Genomic DNA, 18,092 nt, shown 5'->3' with positions numbered 1-18,092 from the left:
TCTCCATACGGGAGGTGCTCCAGTCCCCTGATCATCCTCGTGGCCCTCCTCTGGACTTGTTCCAACAGTTCCATGTCCTTTTTATGTTGAGGACACCAGAACTGCACACAATACTCCAAGTGAGGTCTCACGAGAGCAGAGTAGAGGGGCAGGATCACCTCCTTTGACCTGCTGGTCACGCTCCTTTTGATGCAACCCAGGATACAGCTGGCTTTCTCGCTGCGAGCGCACACTGAAGCCAGATCATGTTCATTTTCTCATAGATCAACACCCCCAAGTCCTTCTCTGCAGGACTGCTCTGAATCTCTTCTCTGCCCAACCTGTAGCCGTGCCTGGGTGTCGTGGTTTAAGCCCAGGCCGTAAATCAGAACCACGCAGTCCACTTCCCCCCACACACACACCTTTCTTCCCTCCGCTTCTGGAGGGACGGGGAGGAGAATCAAAAGAATGCAACTTCCACGGGTTGAGATAAGAACAGTTTAATAACTAAGGTATAACACAAATCACTACTGCTACCACTAATAGTAATAATGATAAAGGAAATAACAAGGAAGAGAATACAACCGCTCACCAACCGGTACCTCGCCCCCACCCCACAGTGATCCAGCCCTTCTGGGAACTCTCAGTTCTACCTCCTAGGCATGACGTGCTGTGGTATGGAATATCTCTTTGGTTAGTTTGGGTGAGGTGTCCTGTCCGTGCTTCCTTTCGGCTTCCCCTCCTCCCTGGCAGAACATGAGACTCACAAAGTCCTTGATCAGTCTAAACATCGGTGTTATCAGCTCTGTTCCCAGGCCGAAAGTCAAAAACACGGTGCTGCAGCAGCTACTAAGAAGGAGAAAAAGTGACTGCTACTGCTGAACCCAGGACAGTATCCACCCCTTATTCCATACCATTCACGTCATGCTCAGATCTCATATTTTCCATATACCCTCACTCTCATCTCAGTGCACTGTTATCTTAGTGCATGGACCAATCCCTATAAAGCTGCTGAGTCCATCCGGTCCATGATGTTGGGCTCCATCTCTTGTAACAGTCTTTCAGGGCAGGAGAGGCCCATTGCAAAGTCCACCCCTCGATCATGAGTCCATCTCTATGTTGCTTCTCTGCCCTGATGGCCTGAAGTGTCATGGGCCCATCAGGCTCAAAATAATTCACCCTCCCCTCCAGCAGTTTCTGCAACTTGTTGTTGGGGACTCCATACAGCTGCCTTCCATCTCCGACGCTTCCAAAGCACTGGAGGGGCCCAGTGGATTAGATACTCGCCCATACTGTCCCACACACCATGACACTCATGGCTGTCCAGCCTTGGGGAAAACCTCTCGGTCCCCCTGTATTGTCTAAACCCAGACACGACCCAAACCTGACTCTGCTTAACTCTTGGGATCAGACAAAATGGCCATGGGTAGAACACACTTTGTGTGTGTGCCAACATGGTGATCCCCATCACAATCAGCAGGCAGGTCCCAAGAGTACCCAAAGGCCATTCAAAACCTTCAAAACTCTCAAATGCTTCTGCTGTACTTGTCACTGGGGCTGGTGTAGCTGTTGTGCTTGAAGGCTTTCTCACCACCAGCTTCTCTTTTTCCGAGTCCAGACCTTCCTCCTCTGCCTTGCTGGGAAATGCTGCGGGGTCTCCTGCATCCTCCTGTGGCTCAGGCTCACGGGGCTCGGCGGACGGCTGCTGGGGGATGCTCTCGGCCGCCGCGGGGCTGGGCTCGGCTGTGGGGCTCGGCTCCTCCGCCGCCTCCTCCCGCTGCTCGGCAGCCGTCTCCTTCCCCTCCTCGGCAGCTGCCTCCTTCCCGGCCTCCGGCCCCGCTCCCGCCGCCGCTTGGTCCCCGGGGCCTCTCTCCCGGGCCGCTTCGGCCGCCGCCGGCTCCCGGGGCCGCTCCCCCTCAGCTCCCCGCAGCCTCACAAAGACGGAGGCGAGGACGAGGGCCAGGACGGTGAAGAGCAGCGGGACGGCCAGGTACAAGTCCACGGCCACGTCCATCCTGCCCTGCTGCCGGAGCCCGCCCGCATTACAAGCCATTACCATAAAATACAATGAAACAAGAACCTTAGCCCAAGGCCCACACTTGATAAACACTAACACAGCAAATACCGGCTCTAAGTAAGCTACAGCATACAGAAACTGTGATATCAAGAAGAACAACTTTGAGAGCCAATAAATCAGCATTATGCCTCAGTCAGATCTGTCGTTATCTCAACCCTTCAAGCCCCACGTTGGGCGCCAAAAAGAACTGTCGTGGTTTAAGCCCAGGCCGTAAATCAGAACCACGCAGTCCACTTCCCCCCCCACCTTTCTTCCCTCCGCTTCTGGAGGGATGGGGAGGAGAATCAAAAGAATGCAGCTCCCACGGGTTGAGATAAGAACAGTTTAATAACTAAGGTATAACACAAATCACTACTGCTACCACTAATAGTAATAATGATAAAGGAAATAACAAGGAAGAGAATACAACCGCTCACCAACCGGTACCTCATCCCCACCCTGCAGCATTCCAGCCCTTCCGGGAACTCTCAGTTCTACCTCCTGGGCATGACGTGCTGTGGTATGGAATACTTCTTTGGCTAGTTTGGGTCAGGTGTCCTGTCCCTGCTTCCTCCCGGCTTCCCCTCCTCCCTGGCAGAGCATGAGACTCACAAAGTCCTTGATCAGTCTAAACATCGGTGTTATCAGCTCTGTTCCCAGGCCGAAAGTCAAAAACACAGTGCTGCAGCAGCTACTAAGAAGGAGAAAAAGTGACTGCTACTGCTGAACCCAGGACACTGGGATGGCTCCGACCCAGGTGTAGGACCTTGCACTTGGCATGGTTCAACTTCATAAGGTTGGCATCAGCCCACTTCACAAGCGTGTCGAGGTCCCTCTGGATGGCATCCCTTCCCTCCGGCGTATCAACCAACCCACATAGCTTGGTGTCATCGGCAAACTTGCTGAGGGCACACTCAATCCCACTGCCCATGTCACCAACAAAGATGTTGAACAGGACCGGTCCCAACACCGATCCCTGAGGGACACCACTCGTTACCGGTCTCCAGCCGGACATCGAGCCATTGACCACAACTTCTCTGAGTGCAGCCACCCAGCCAGTTCTTTATCCACCGAGTGGTCCACCCATCAAATTGATGTCTCTCCAATTTAGAGACAAGGATGTCATGTGGGAGAGTGTCAAAGGCTTTGCACAAGTCCAGGTAGATGATGTCAACTTCTCTGCCCCTGTCCATCAGTTTCATAGCCCTATTATAGAAGGCCACCAAAAGGAAAGACTCATTTTTATCTGGTGAGAAAGTAACTAGATGGTGTAGAGGACTGAGAATGAAACTGTTGTCCCTGCTCTGGGTCTCGTATCTTGCTTCATCCCCCAAGGCTGCCCTAATTGCTAACTTTCATTATGAAAGCTGGCCAGCAGTTTGACAGGGGCAGCTGTGAGCAGGACGGAGCCCAAACGACAAAGCCAACTCAAGTTTTCTCTTTGCTCCTGAATTCTCAGGAGAAGAGGCAAGAAAAGTTAAATCCCAATTTAAGGATGACATGATGGAAGGAGACACCTCTATTCTATATTGCCAATATAACATATTAACAGTATGTAAAATACTGCCAGGAAGAGCTCCCTCCCCTGCAGCAGAATCTGACACGACAGAAGCGTGCAGTATATCTCTCTCCAGGTCCCCAGAGGCATCTTCTAACACTGCTGAGGGTTCAGGGAATTTAAGTATCTGTGTAGCCTCCCTTTGCGAGGACCAATTCCCCACATTTTTGGACAGGAAGTGCTAAATCTTCTCTATTAGACAGTTAGATCCCTCTTCAGTTTATACTGAAGCACCAATAGAGGGGAATAGTGTTTTTAATTGCTTTGCTTTACCTTTTTGTTTTGCCTTGCTTAATTTTATTCTCTAGTAAATAACATTTAGTAGAGATCCTACTGTTTTTACACATTCAGCTTTTTCCCTAGAAAACTTTATTAAGTTAATTTTTGTTTTTCTATCCTCATGATCTAACTACCTGCAAATACTTAGATACCCAAAAGGTTTTTTGCATGGTTCTCATGAATTGTCGAAGTCTAAAATCAGTTTTCTTCTAGTGAATCTAGCTCTGCGAGTGTTAACTATGTCATGAGTTCAATTATGTCTTAATTTTGGAGTACTGTGATAAATTAAATTAATACAATGTTTTAGTCTCTCCTGCATTTTGTCATTTCTTCATGGATTACTTATGTTGTTCCCAAGCTCAGAGTCATTTCAAGTAATAACTGCCAGAGAATTGCTTCCTTCTTTCTCCTAAACTTCCTTTCTAAATACATTTTGACTTTAAATGTAAGACAGACTGTAAGTTCAATATTTCGCTGCCCTGCAGGGTTAGAAACAGAAGCTTTATCCCATTAGAAACAGATGGTTCCTACCTACCCATTGGGACATACACAGTTCCAACTGGAGTCCCTGGAAAGTATGTTGTGACAGACTTCACACCTGCAATCTTGCCAGTTACTAACCTACCCTATAAACCTCCATTTTAAAAATTGGGAGGTGAATGAAAAATACAGTAGCGAAACAGCACCAATTTCAGAAAAATAAATAAATAATAAAGCCCTTGGTTTTAGTAAAATTATATAAAATAAAAATTGGATATGTACTGACATAAAAAAGACTTCTTATTTTACTACTAAATTGTTGTGCTAAATATAACTTAATGAGAAGTTGTATACAACCTGTACTGCTGCTGTTGATTAAGGATTTCCTCTGGCAGAATGACAAAGGACTGAAATCTAATTTTGATTTGTATTAGCCAGTGATAAGTCCATCTTACTGGTAAGTCAGCAGATACTTAGGATCATAGCACTAGGATGAAATTATTTTTTTTCATGTAGTTCAGTTCCTGACATCACACATAACACTTTTAATAAATTAAACAATTTCTACTTTAAAAATAGGTTAGATTTTTTTTGGTCTTTGTTCTTCCTGTAGGTACATCATTGTTCTTTATGGCAGAAATCTTATTCTCCTTTCATGCTTATCTCTTTTTTCCTGGTGTTCACTCCTTGTACATAATTTCAGTCCTTCTTGGCCTTCTTTTCTATGTCTAAACTACCAAAGAACATTTTGTTTCTTTTTATAAGAAGGTTTTCTCCTGATCTAAGGTGCCTTCCTTCGAGTTTGAATTCATCTTTTCTTGATTGTAGATGATCAGAATTACACAAAGTATTTTTCATGACATTTTACCTTAGCATTGAACAATGCCGTTGATTCCTGCCTGTCTCCTCTGAAAATGCTTCAGAAGATACTTTGTAGGATCTCATTTGCCTTTTTCATGGTCATATTATCTTGATGGTACAAAGTTGTCAATGGTGTGTAGAAATAGATTCCCTTCCTCACTCATTTCCCAATGATGAATTCCTGATTTGCTGGGGGAGGGTGAAAGGTTGAGGAATATTGTTGTCATTAATTCCTAAATGCATGACCATATATTTCATACTATTGAATTTCATTCCATTCCTATTTTTCCAGTACTCAAGGTCATCCAGTTCTTTCTGCATGATACCCCAATTTTCCTAACAAGTTACATATTTTATTTAAATCAGTATCACATTTCTTTCAAGGTTATTAGAGAAAATATTAATGAAAACACTCAAGAGACCAATCACTGAGGAACTGCAGTAACAGCCTCCTTCTACCTGAGTTCCTTCCTGTTCTTTACTCACTCCTTTAGATCCTTCCCTACTTTATAATTCCCAGATTAATCCCATTTTTCTCCTTTTCTTAACTAACAATTCCTGTGTGGTATCAGATTGATTAGATCTGCTTTCTTTTCCTGTCTAGAAAATCAATTATTTTTCAATGAATTCTATCAGGTTAGACTGACAATATCTTATTCTTTCTTTCAAAATGTCTTTCAGAAGGTGGCTTGCATATTATTATTTATCAGACTAATGGGTCGTCACTCTGCCTTCCTTTTCATACTTTATCTTCTGTTCTCCATTAATATGAAACAACTCAGGAAATAAAAAAATATATTACAAGTTCTGTCTGTGAAGTCTGAAATTCTATGTTGCATTTTGCTCCAAGTTCTGGAATAAAAATTATTTGCTTTCTCTGATTTGAACATTTAATATCTTTATATTTTGCATCTATCTCAGTTACAGTAATTTACATTTCTGAACCTCTATTTGCACACTCATCACCTTATCTTTGTCTTCATGTTCAGCATCATCAGTTTCATAGAAAACTGAGGAAAATATTAATTTAAATAGATATTTTTCAATTCTCATTGCATATAACTGCTGGGTTTCCTATACTTAATTTTTTATGTGATTGAAGCAAATTCTTATGGTCTGACTCACAAATATAAGGAAGTATAGAAGTATAAACCTTCCCAGATTCTGTTCTTTTTTTTTTTTTTTTTTTACTTTGTCCTTATATATTCTTTTTTTCTGTTTGTATTTGATCTCTTTTCATTATAACATTTCTTCAAATCACTAATTTACTCACTTAGCTCTGAAGCACCAAAAGTTTTATTCTCTTGCTCCTTTGAGTTACGTGATTCAGATAATTTTGCTCCTTGGTTTAAATAAAATCCAGAACCACTTTCCATGCAAGTTCCTGCATGCTATAGAGTAGTTTGTTTCAGTGTTGTTTCTTGCAGCTTTTCAGCATCTGACTTTTCAGAAGAACCTTAGTAACAAACAGACTCCCCATTTATCTTTACTTATAATGTGAATTGAAGAGCAGATAACAGATAATCACTTGTGGTGTGTGTGTGCCATGACCAGACAGTTTATGTTGTAATTACATGCCAAATATCATCTAAAGAATCAGAGCTTCATGTTGGCTTGGTGACTACCTGGTGAAGTAGGCACTGCTGTTTTCAGAAAGAAGAGAAGGAGAGGAGTCCAACAAATGGAATAGTGAGATTTTTTTAATAGGAAAAAATAGCTGGTATTTGGTACAAGTAACAGACTGCATTAACAAAATCTGTAATAGGACTGTAAGCATAGTAAGGCCTTAATTTTAATTTGAAAGAGCATCCGTATAAAATAATTCATAGTATTTTGAAGAGCATTGTGACATTTTCCTGAAAGTCTCTAAATATGGAACAAGCCCACCCTTGGTGGGAGGTTGTTACTACAGCTCCTCAGTTATTGGTCTCCTGAGTGTTTTCATTAATTTGTGAGATTATCACCCTTTAAATGGTCTGGCTGCAGATGCTGTGTAGTTGCTCTAGTCAGTGGCAGGAACAGAAAATTGAGAATCTCTACCTGAATATTGATTGTACAATATCTGTCCTTGTTCTTTCTGGAATTACCTGGTGGTCTATTGCCCATTAGCAAACAGTTACCCGAACAGAAGCTAATGTTACAGATACTATAAAAAGAGCAGCAGCAGAGCAAACAGATTTAAATCAGCTGAATTCTAACAAAAACTCTTTCATCTTGAAACAATTTAAACTCTACCAAGAGTAAGTAAACAGAAAGCTGAAGGTGAAAGAAAATATATTCTTTCTGTAGTTGCTTTCACATTCCCTGTCTTCAGATATGAGGAAGGTTTTCATACCTTTCCTTATACAAAATTCTCTTAAGATGTTAACATAATTACTGTTTTTAGTTAATGTATTTCTTACAGTATTTACATGGTATTCAATTGTGAAGCTTTTCTAAACCAGAGTCTCTTTCACAGATAAAGAACTATCAAAACAGCTACAGCAGCAAAGACATTTTTTCTATAAATTGTTGATAATACAAAAATATAAAAGTTACTTTAGCATCTGAGTCTAATTTCATCAGTATAATTCTCTGCAATATAGTTAGAGTCTTTATGTATTCATACATAGAAAGCAAGCCATTTACATACATAAACACCAGGGAATAAGAAAGATCCAGAGATCTTTTCTTAAAAGCATGCAGATTCTGTATATTTCTTTCCTTTGAAGTCTAATATACCTCTTTTCTCAACTAAGCAAAGCCACAGGCATACTGAAAAACTATCCTGCTTGTACTAAATTTGAGTTCCTTTAGAAAATGCCAACAATTTTTACTATCAAAAATGTGCCTCAGAAACCAAACCAAATCAAAAACAAAAAAACAACAAAAACCCAACAAAAACCCAACCAAAAAAAAAAAAAAAAAAAAAGAAAAATAAATCCAAAAATCCAAACTAGCATTAGCAGGCATACTAAATACTCCTGCTGCTCAGAATGTAGGATTAGACTGAACAAAGAGAAGATTAATGCTTGTTCTTACAAGTAGAAGAGCTCAAATCTGCTCCTCAGTGTCCGCTATTCAGAGATCCTATCCTCTCAACTGTGCCAATGGTAAGAATTCTGTGATGTTTCTTATTTAAGCCCTTCAGACTACCTCAGACAATTTCTGTTTGAAACAGATTAGAAAATGCTCATGGAACTGAGTCTATTTGCTGGGCTTGAAGACTGTACCCTTCAGCTAAGGGAAACTAACTTCTGGAATTACAGACTTCTTCAGTGTTTGTCCACAGCCTGAGAAAAAAACAATGAAGAGAACCAATATAACTTAATTTGATGTGATACTTATAATGTTATCACACATTATTTTATACTTTTATTGTTTATTTTGATTCACCTGATTCGTCTGTCTCCAGCTGTTTACCAACAGAAGGAGGACTTACAAAGGAGTACCACCTAGACAGCATCAATTCCAGTTATGCTGATCCAAGAAAGGATGCCTGGCTGTCCAGGCACATTGTTCACAAGAGCATTTAAAATTGTATACTCAGAGAAATACCTTCAGGACTGAGAAACAACATATTCTGTTTTTATATGCTGTATTCTGTTAGATATCACCCTTGAGAAAAAAATGCAAAATAAAGAGCTACTCTGTGGCTGCTATTGCAAAGCATAGGGAGAAAGACATCCCTCACTCCAGTTTATATTTTGTGACAATTTAGTATCTCATGCTGCTATTTCTGCTATGGCTCCCAAAGTACTTTGAGTTCTTTTTCAGCTGTGGTAGATCACCCCTATTACAAAGAAAATTGATTGGCGTGCACCAAGCACATCTTTGTTCTAGCCTCTCAGCCTTTCACATTTGACATGTTAGTGAATTGGCAATTATTAACAGATGGTGCAAATTAGAATGTCATGATGTTAATTTACATTTTCTCCAATAGCAGGTTATCTTTCTAATAAATCCAGAGGTTAAGAAAACACAAAGATAATATTTCCCTTCCTTTGACCCATTCACCTTTAGTCTTCAAAAAAGTCCAAGAACCAAAGCTAATAAATCCCCATGTTTTTCTAACTCACCAATTTCATTGCCCAGGTAACTATTCCTTAATTTATCTCTTAATCCCAAAGTTTCTCTGTTAGTTTTATTCCTTAATCTGCAGGTTGACAAGGATGAAGTCTAATGTCTATTACCATTCAGTGAAATTATTAGATATGAACCAGTCATTTAAAACACCTGAAAGAGAATGAGGAATAGTTAGTGAACTAAGGACTGAAAAGGGTAATGTACAATTGCATCAATGACTGCTTACTGAAAATCACAATCAAGGAAATACTGAAAAGGAGGAAGATTCTTAAAAAAAGGAAACTTCAAATTATTTGTAGTTAGTGATCAAAGGTTATCAAACATGAGGATTAAAAACTTGTCTACTCTTGTTGAAATACATTGCAGAAACAAGGTGAGATTCTTGTAAAAATTTTATTAAGCAAGGATAATATTTAATATTATATAATTATTTTGAGATAAATCTCATTAGTTTTTTATACCATTTTTTACCTTGCTAGCATCTTGTTGGAAACTAAAGAATTTATCAGATTTAAAATAAATAAAGGTTAAAAGCAGAAAAAAATACAAAGCATAGATTACTTTAATCTCATAATTCATGGGAAAAGAAAGGTTATTCTCTAGATTAAATAAAAGTTTTGGTTCTCTTTGCCACTTAAACTAGTAATTAGATTTATTAGATTTAAACATTTTTCAGAGGATAATCTGCCCCCCCCTCCCCTGCTTAATCAGACATCCTTATCTTTTTCAAAAGCAACAGTTTAGAACAAAATGTTATTTCACTCTTTATAATTTACTTTCTTCTTAGGCTTATTTCCTAATAATTTAACCTTGGACACTCAAATCCATTAGGGATAACTTATGAGGAATCCACAAATGGTGATAAACCTACTCAGAGTTCATACATATCCTATTTGAAACTTCAAAACTAACTTGTTAAAAGAATTTTTGAATACTAAGAATATCTAAAGATTAAAAAAAAAACCAAACAATAAAACCACAACAAAATGAAGTTCAAAATATTTGCGTTTTCATTCATTTATTAACCTGTATGATTTTTTTTTGCTTCATTTTCATTAACTAGGGATCTGACAGTGTCAGATTGTGCTAGTCATTAGTGATTTTGAGCTTCCATATTTTTAAAGTTTAAATAAATAGATAAAAATATTATTAAAACAGGTCTACGGAGATGGTATCTTGTAAGCTTCTTTTCAGTGTTTCATTTGGTACTAATTTATTGAGCAATGTCCTTTTAAATATCAATGATGCTCTATCTGTTCTGGAAATAAATGTAATTTATTTCAATCTTCACACACTTCTTTCAGGGTTATACTAGAACTTAATTATCTGTAATGGAATTATTCTTGCTTTACACTGCTTTACCTGAGCTGCAAATCCAGCTTATGAAATACTTGACCTAGCTCCTGTAAGCATATACACCGAGGTCTGCAGGCTTTTACACACAGTAAAAAAATGAGCAAGTGCTATATAGGCATACAATTATTTCCATTCTGTATTGTAAAAAAACAAATCAGTATTTTCCTGTTGTTTTCCATATGCATGTCTTGAGCTGTATAGTTACACAATACATCCTTGAGTTGTACAAACCAGTCTAGGCCAACTTCTATTTCCTGAATTCATGTCAACTTCAGTGGGAGGAATCCTTTAGCTGGAAAACATCCTTTCTTTAAGCCACTGGAGGGAAACAAAGAAGCCGCTTTAAAATAAGGTCTATCCTAGCAACTTAATATTTGTTACTTTTTAGATTCCTTTTCAAAAAGTTTGAAAGAAGCATGGGCAGTTATATCGATGAGAAGACCCTTTGCCATCAAGGATTGAGCTCAATGACCCTTTTTACAAATGCTAGCATTTGAAAAGAACAAACAGGGAAATAAACCTCAAAGGGGATGACAATAGGATATGGAGAGGAAGTGGGTGGGTTAATGCATCCAAGAAGCAAAGCTCCTTATAAAGGCATTGAAGAGGTTTAAGGTTCTATTTAGCAACAAAAGGAGTTATGGAACAGGGCATAATTTTCCCACAGGATTTTTGTCTTTTGATGTTTTGGAAACAGAAATGTTATATATTTATTTATTTATTTTTAAAAGGGCTAGATTGACATTTGATAAGCTTGTTCTATGCCAACCTCTGTAGTCATGTTATGCTGTACTTTTGCTTACAAGGCCAATGTCCTCTGATGGTATTGTACTCACATCCTTGCTCACAGGATGGAGGTGGCTTTAGCTAATGGTTCTAGCAACATCCCAAGGTAAGAACAGTACCATTCCTCTACTTCCTTAACTTAAGCCTACATGTTATGGTTATACATTCAAAACTGCAAGTACAAGACCGCTGAAAAGCCTTTCCTCAGATATATGCATAATTCTATCCAGAAGTAATAATCATAGTTTAGATTCAAAAGCATACTCAAGTCCAGGCCTGTGATCCAATACAAAAATGCTATCATTGCTTTAGCCCTGAAGCATACGTAGTAAATGGTGTCAGAGAAGTGGGAGAAAATCAAAACATAGAAAAAAAAAGGGCTAAGTTCCCTTGAAAAACACATCATATTACTTTTGTTTGTTGGATACGTGGTGGGGGTTTTTTTCAAAGCAGTTAATTGTAAAGGCATGGTAAGGGACATGGAGAGGAAAAATGTTAAAGGAGCAGAATGAGAAAAACTGATGGAAAGACTGAGCAGCAAGTGTGGAGGTTAGAGAAAATACTGATCATGATATAACAGACAATAAAATACAGCTCATCCCAGAGGAAGTATTATCAGGATCTGTTGAACACTTCACAGGCTTCTCTGCTACCTTCACTCTTTGGGGAATCTGTTAAAAAAAAAAAAACAACAACAACAAAAAAAAAAAAACAATAAAGAGAAAAACTCTAAATATTATCCTGAGTTTCACAGGTTATATTAAAACTTTAACTTATGTGAATTTATCCCCAAGCTTCCTTTGACAAAATATCGTCATCCAATTTAGCACTTTCTAGCAGAGTGTCGTGGTTTAAATCCAACCAGGCAGCTTGTTCACTCACTCTCCCCCTTCCTCCCCCCACTCCCAGAGAGATGGGAAAGAGAATTGAAAGAATGCAACTCCCACGGGTTGAGATAAGAACAGTCCAGTAACTAAAGTATAACACAAATCACTACTGCTACCACCAATAATAATAATGATAAAGGAAATAACAAGAGAAGAGAATACAACACCTCACAAACCATCAACTGATACCTCGCCCCCACCCAGCAGTGAAATAGCCCTTCTGGGTAACTCTCCGTTACATCCTGGGCATGATGTGCTCTGGTATGGAATACTTCTTTGGCTAGTTTGGGTCAGGTGTCCTGTCCCTGCTTCCTCCCGTCTTCCCTTCCTCCTTGGCAGAGCATGAGGCTCAGAAAGTCCTTGATCAGACTAAACATTCTGACCAGCAACTAAAAACATTGGTTTTATCAGCTCTGCTCCCAGGCCAAAAGTCAAAACCACAGCACTGCACCAGCTACTAAGAAGGACTGCTACTGCTGAACCCAGGACACAGAGGCTTTAACCTACCTGTTCCTTGTGATAGCTGAATCAGTACAAAGGGAACAGAAACTGAAGTGCCAAGTAGCCACACAGCTGTACCTCCTTTACAATGACTGAGGGAAGCCCACACCCTCTTGCATTTGTATAATCAAAAAGGAATACAGGAAAGAATCTGCCCTACAGGTGCCAATACCTTCCATGACACTATTACTCTGTCAGACTGCCCCCATTGATACCTAGAGGATAGTTTATCCTCTCTGGATTCTTTTTTTTTTTTTTTTTTTAAGTTCTGAAAACTGAAAGCATGCCGGCCTTTTTCCTAATGCTTCTGGTTTTGCATCAGTACAATCATGTTAGGAGAAAAACACATGGGACAATCAAATCCCATAAATTCAATACAAAATCCTTTTGGATGATTAGTTCAGACCAATGTTAAAAGAATATTTTGTGTGCATGTCAGGTTCTTTGCCAGTCTCAAAGCAGTCATTTGGATTCACTTCATTATAGGCACTGCAGTACCTTTGGAGAGAAAGAGAGAAATAGAGCGTGAGACAGAGTAATAATAACCCTTGAACAATGAAGTCTTTCTCTTAGCACAACTTCAAATAACTCAGACAACTATCTTTTAATCAAATATACAAGCACCATCGTAACTGAATTCAGCATAGTTAGCATCCATAAGGAGGAAAAAAAAATCACAGGGGAACGCAAACACAGAGGAGAAGGGACACTAGATAAAATGGAGTACTACGTCATGGACTTAGACTTAAATAGAAGCATGAATACCAATTTGACAGCAGAATAAACGCATGCTGTAAAGATGGTCTGATCTTTTCCTTTTTAAGTCAATAGAACTTTCCCCACTAACTTTAGTAGGCAAGACAACAGACTGCTATTCTCCAGTCCTTCTTCTCTGTACCAGTCCAGTTTTTGTTCTCTAGTTTTCTACTTTGAATTTCTGGCTCGTGTTCTCCAACTTCATCCCAACGGATTTTGTTAATTCATGTTGTTTGTTATAAATTTTCTTCTTGTGGGAATGCTTTTTCATTTGCTCTTTTTCTGACACTGATATTTTAAATAACCAAAAGAATCAGTGTATGTCAGGAGCAGGTGACCAGTCCTCAATGAGGATCAAAGGACATAGCTGGTTTATGAAAAGTAGCATGAAACAATGAAAGCAGAATTTACCCTCCTAATATGCTGCGTGAGTTCCCATTTATCCTTCGTATGTCAAGTGGATGAAATATTCATTAATTGGCTTTACCATTGGGCTTTTCTCCAGATATGAATTCCTACTTAGAACCTTAGGTTTGAATCCTGATTCAGTAAAGTTATTTACTAGTGCTGAGTTTCAAGACTATAAATAGTAGAAGTGACCCAAGTGTCTGATATAATTTCCTCCATTAAATATGAATTTGGTTCCAAGAATAATATCCTATGAAAGCATGGATTTCTTTCAGATATGGTGCTTATCATGATTTTTGTCTCAAAATTTAACCAACATTTGTAGGACTCAAATTAAAGAAAGTTTTTTAAGTGGTTCATGAAAACAGGGTGGTTTTTTTTAACTAAAACCAGACTTCAGTAAATATTTTAATAACTGTTTATACAAACATGATTAACATCATGAACACTTTCAGGAAAATGAAAATGAACCCAGTTTGAACTTTGTTAAATGAAAACAATTTGAAACTTGCTGTCAATATTTCCTTTTCCTTTCCAATGTCTTTAATGCACAATTCAATTGATGTGGGTAGAGTTCTGTTCCCATACTTGAACTTAGGCATGTACTTAAATACCTTATTTAATGAACATGGTGCGTTTTGTTGTTTTGGGGTCGTGGTTTTTTTTTGGCAGGAGTTGTTTTGTTGCTTGGTTGGGTTTTGTTTTGGGTTTTTTGTTTGTTTGTTTGTTTGTTTGTTTTGTTTTTTTTCTTTTAATCTTTTACCTACATCTCAGCAGTAGGATTCATCTACCATTAGCTATCTCAAAGTTACATGTCTAGTCCCAGCTAGTAATCTAGTCTTCTTTTACAGTCCATGGAGAAAGATAGTTATCTCAACAAGGAAATACCTTCCATCCAAAGATAAGGTGTTTGCAACTGGTGAGATAAATTGCCCTCAGCAGGTACTGTGTTCGCTTTGACTGTAAAGGAAAAAACATAGCTGTTTTGATTACAATCTTAAAGGTTACAGGGTAGTGGTTCAGAGTGATGAAACCTTTGCAAGATACTAACGATTGCTTAATTTCTGCAACAGTTTTGGATTTTGTTGGCTACTTTTGTCATCAGGGAAGCATCCCACAGCAGGAAATCAAAAAAGTAGATAGTGAGCTGTATATAACAGTTTATTACTATTCATTCTTTTGCTGTTGATTATCCTACATTGATAACACTTGAAGAGGTTTTTCTCCTCCCGCACTTCTTACCAACAACTATTCTGGTTCTATATTAGCTTAGTTCAACTGAATTTATGAATGCATTTAATTTTGAATTGGTATACTCCTTAAATGCCTTGTGAAGCAGGAGATTTGTTTCTGCTAAGCACTGACTGAATCAGAAGTTTTTTCCTTTAATAAATATTCAAAATACTTTTTTCAAAAAATGTAAGAGAAAATTTTAAAAAATCCTAGTGAACAAATTTATTTTGTTCTCTGATACTCAGCAAGTCATACTTTCCACTTTCTGTCCTACACATGGTAAGCCAATTTGTGTTATATGCTTTCATGTTGTACCAATAGGTGGCACTAGAATTTTCTTTATTTTTGTATGAAAAGGACAGAGGCAAGAGATTTGTCTTTTTGTCAGTGCAGTAGAGCACTAAAAGAAAATAAGATCTTACAAGGCTTGGAGAGAAATAAAATAGCAATGCTGGCATGGCCTGCAGCTCTTTCTTATAGCTATTTGATCTTTGAGATGTAAAGGTAGTATTGCCTAATGAACTTGAAATTCTCTTTTTTATACTACATTTCCTCACTTGCTGAAGTAATATAGGTAGCATGGGGAAGTATTTCCTGATGGCATAAATAGGCAATATTTGAATGACTGAGACAGGTTTTCTCTATCTACTGAACAAGTGTTAGATCTGGTAATTAACACTATCTTCTGTGGTATCATGAAGCATGTCTTGACAGTACGCAAATTCATTATTATTTTGGCAAGCTTACTCTGGAGTTCTACCATGAATAATATTCAGGGATTTGGGGAAAACTTCAATCCGCCTGCAAAGTTTTTTCCACCAGCATTCACGCAATGGCCAAGGAGCTCAGGTATGTAAGGTCAGCTTGGTTAGCAAATGGTATAAACTGCATTAGCACGTACCAAATCTTACAGCATAGGTCTTAAAGGGACTTGAGAGCAGTCTTCAAACAGAAAGAGGTGGATTTCCCATTTACAATGAGGAAAGGAGAAAAGAACAAATAAAATGAAAAAGAAACTCCAGATGCCATAAGCCACAGTTTTATTAAGGGATGAAGGGATAGTTGTGCTTCTCTTCAGTCCACTACTACATCTTTTGCTGCAGGCAATTTCCCATGGTCCTTTCTAGCCCTTTGGCTAGTGAAACAGGCCTTTCAGGTAAATTGAGATCTGATCCAGCTTTACTTTACCTGTAAGGCAAGGTAAACCATACATATCAGTAGCCATATCAAGTACATACACGTGTCAATAAAAATCTGGAAAAGAGATTATTTAGAAAAAGAGGTAAACAGTTTCACACATACACATCCTGTTCTTATATATCTTTACTTATCTTTACTTCCTTACCTTGGAACTATAAATAATTCAATATTTAAGCAAGCAGACAAGTATTCATATAACATATTTTAACTTTATTTATTTTTGAGGAATATACAGTTATATATATTCAATCCAAGCATAAAGAGGAGCGATTAATACTCTGAAGGCAATTCAGAATTTTGCACTCAAAACCAAACACTGAATGGAAGCTGGTATCAAGTACATAGAAAAAATTATCTAAGAATGCATCAGATCAAAATGCAAATTATTGAGGCTTCATCCTGTAAAGTAATGAGTAGCTTCAGCTTCAACCTAAAGTGCTGAAAGTGGGTGAGGGACCGCTTGAGAGAGATAACACCTTTCATGACTGAGCTCAAGATGAATTAGTGTAATATATCCAGTGTCATGTCTTATTGCTTAATTGACTACCTCTAGGTATAATATAGCTGGCTTTATCACAGAAAAATCATTTTGATTTATTTGATGCATTGTGTATCATAAGGAAGCATGCATGAGGTTATTAATATCTTGCATAGAACTGATATATTCCAAAGGCACAGATAATGCATTTCATCACATGCAGTACTAGCCTATTAACTATTACCCTGAAACTTTCTAATTTTATTTTTATAAATTTTATTTTTAGTGTATTTTTCCTCACATTGCCTGCTCTGCATGTAAGAGTTGAACAGTGCTTTTGGCAAAAGGGACTATACTATAAATATTGAAGAACATTAGTTGGAACATAGAAGTTGGAAATATTGACCATAATAAATGTAGATTATAACGATTCAATTTGTTGCTAATTTATTACAGGCAATTGAGTTGTTAATTGTTCTCTTTACTTGTGGTCCTCAAGGTCTATCTGTGACAGGTCAAGTGGCTGAGCCATGCTCTCTAAATAAATGTCCCTCTGTCACATAAAAAAAAAAATGTCTAGTGAATATCACCTTTTTCATAATCTTTTCTTAAATCTTCTGGCTTTCTTAAAAGAATCAGGCAGATTACTTAAGAGGACAAATTTTAATATAAAGCAAAGAAGTCTTGAGAGTAAAGAATTTTGTCACAAAATTCAACTGGTATGATTAGTACAAGACAGCTTGAAAGGGCGATTGAATGTTTGCCTTTCCAGCAAAGGGTTAGTAACTTTGTTTAAACAATCTCAATACTTTAACGAAATAGACATTCAGACTTGAACTCCAAGATCTTTTTTTTTTTCTTATAGGTTTTTGGGTTTGTCCGTTTTGTTGTGGTTTTTTTTTTTTTTAATTAAGGTTTCCAATGAAATTCAACCTTTTATTTATTTTATTTAGGCAGTTATATTATTCTGGAAACAGACTGCATCATGTTCCACCAATACCAGTCATATCATTAATGATTACATTCTTATGCCTTCTCACAATCATCTCATGCCTTTTTACCATTGTACTGAGACGGTTAACTAAATTTCTCTCTACACAGTGGAAAAAGTTCTAGGTGAATATTTATTTATTGCCATTCAAAATCAAATAGCATATAATATGTAGCATTGTGTTATATACATGATATAAAAGGTCATGCGCCATCACT

The sequence above is a fragment of the Psittacula echo genome, assembly GCF_963264785.1.
Source record: "Psittacula echo genome assembly, chromosome: 4".
Classification (NCBI taxonomy): domain Eukaryota; kingdom Metazoa; phylum Chordata; class Aves; order Psittaciformes; family Psittacidae; genus Psittacula; species Psittacula echo.
This window is presented reverse-complemented; position numbering follows the sequence as displayed.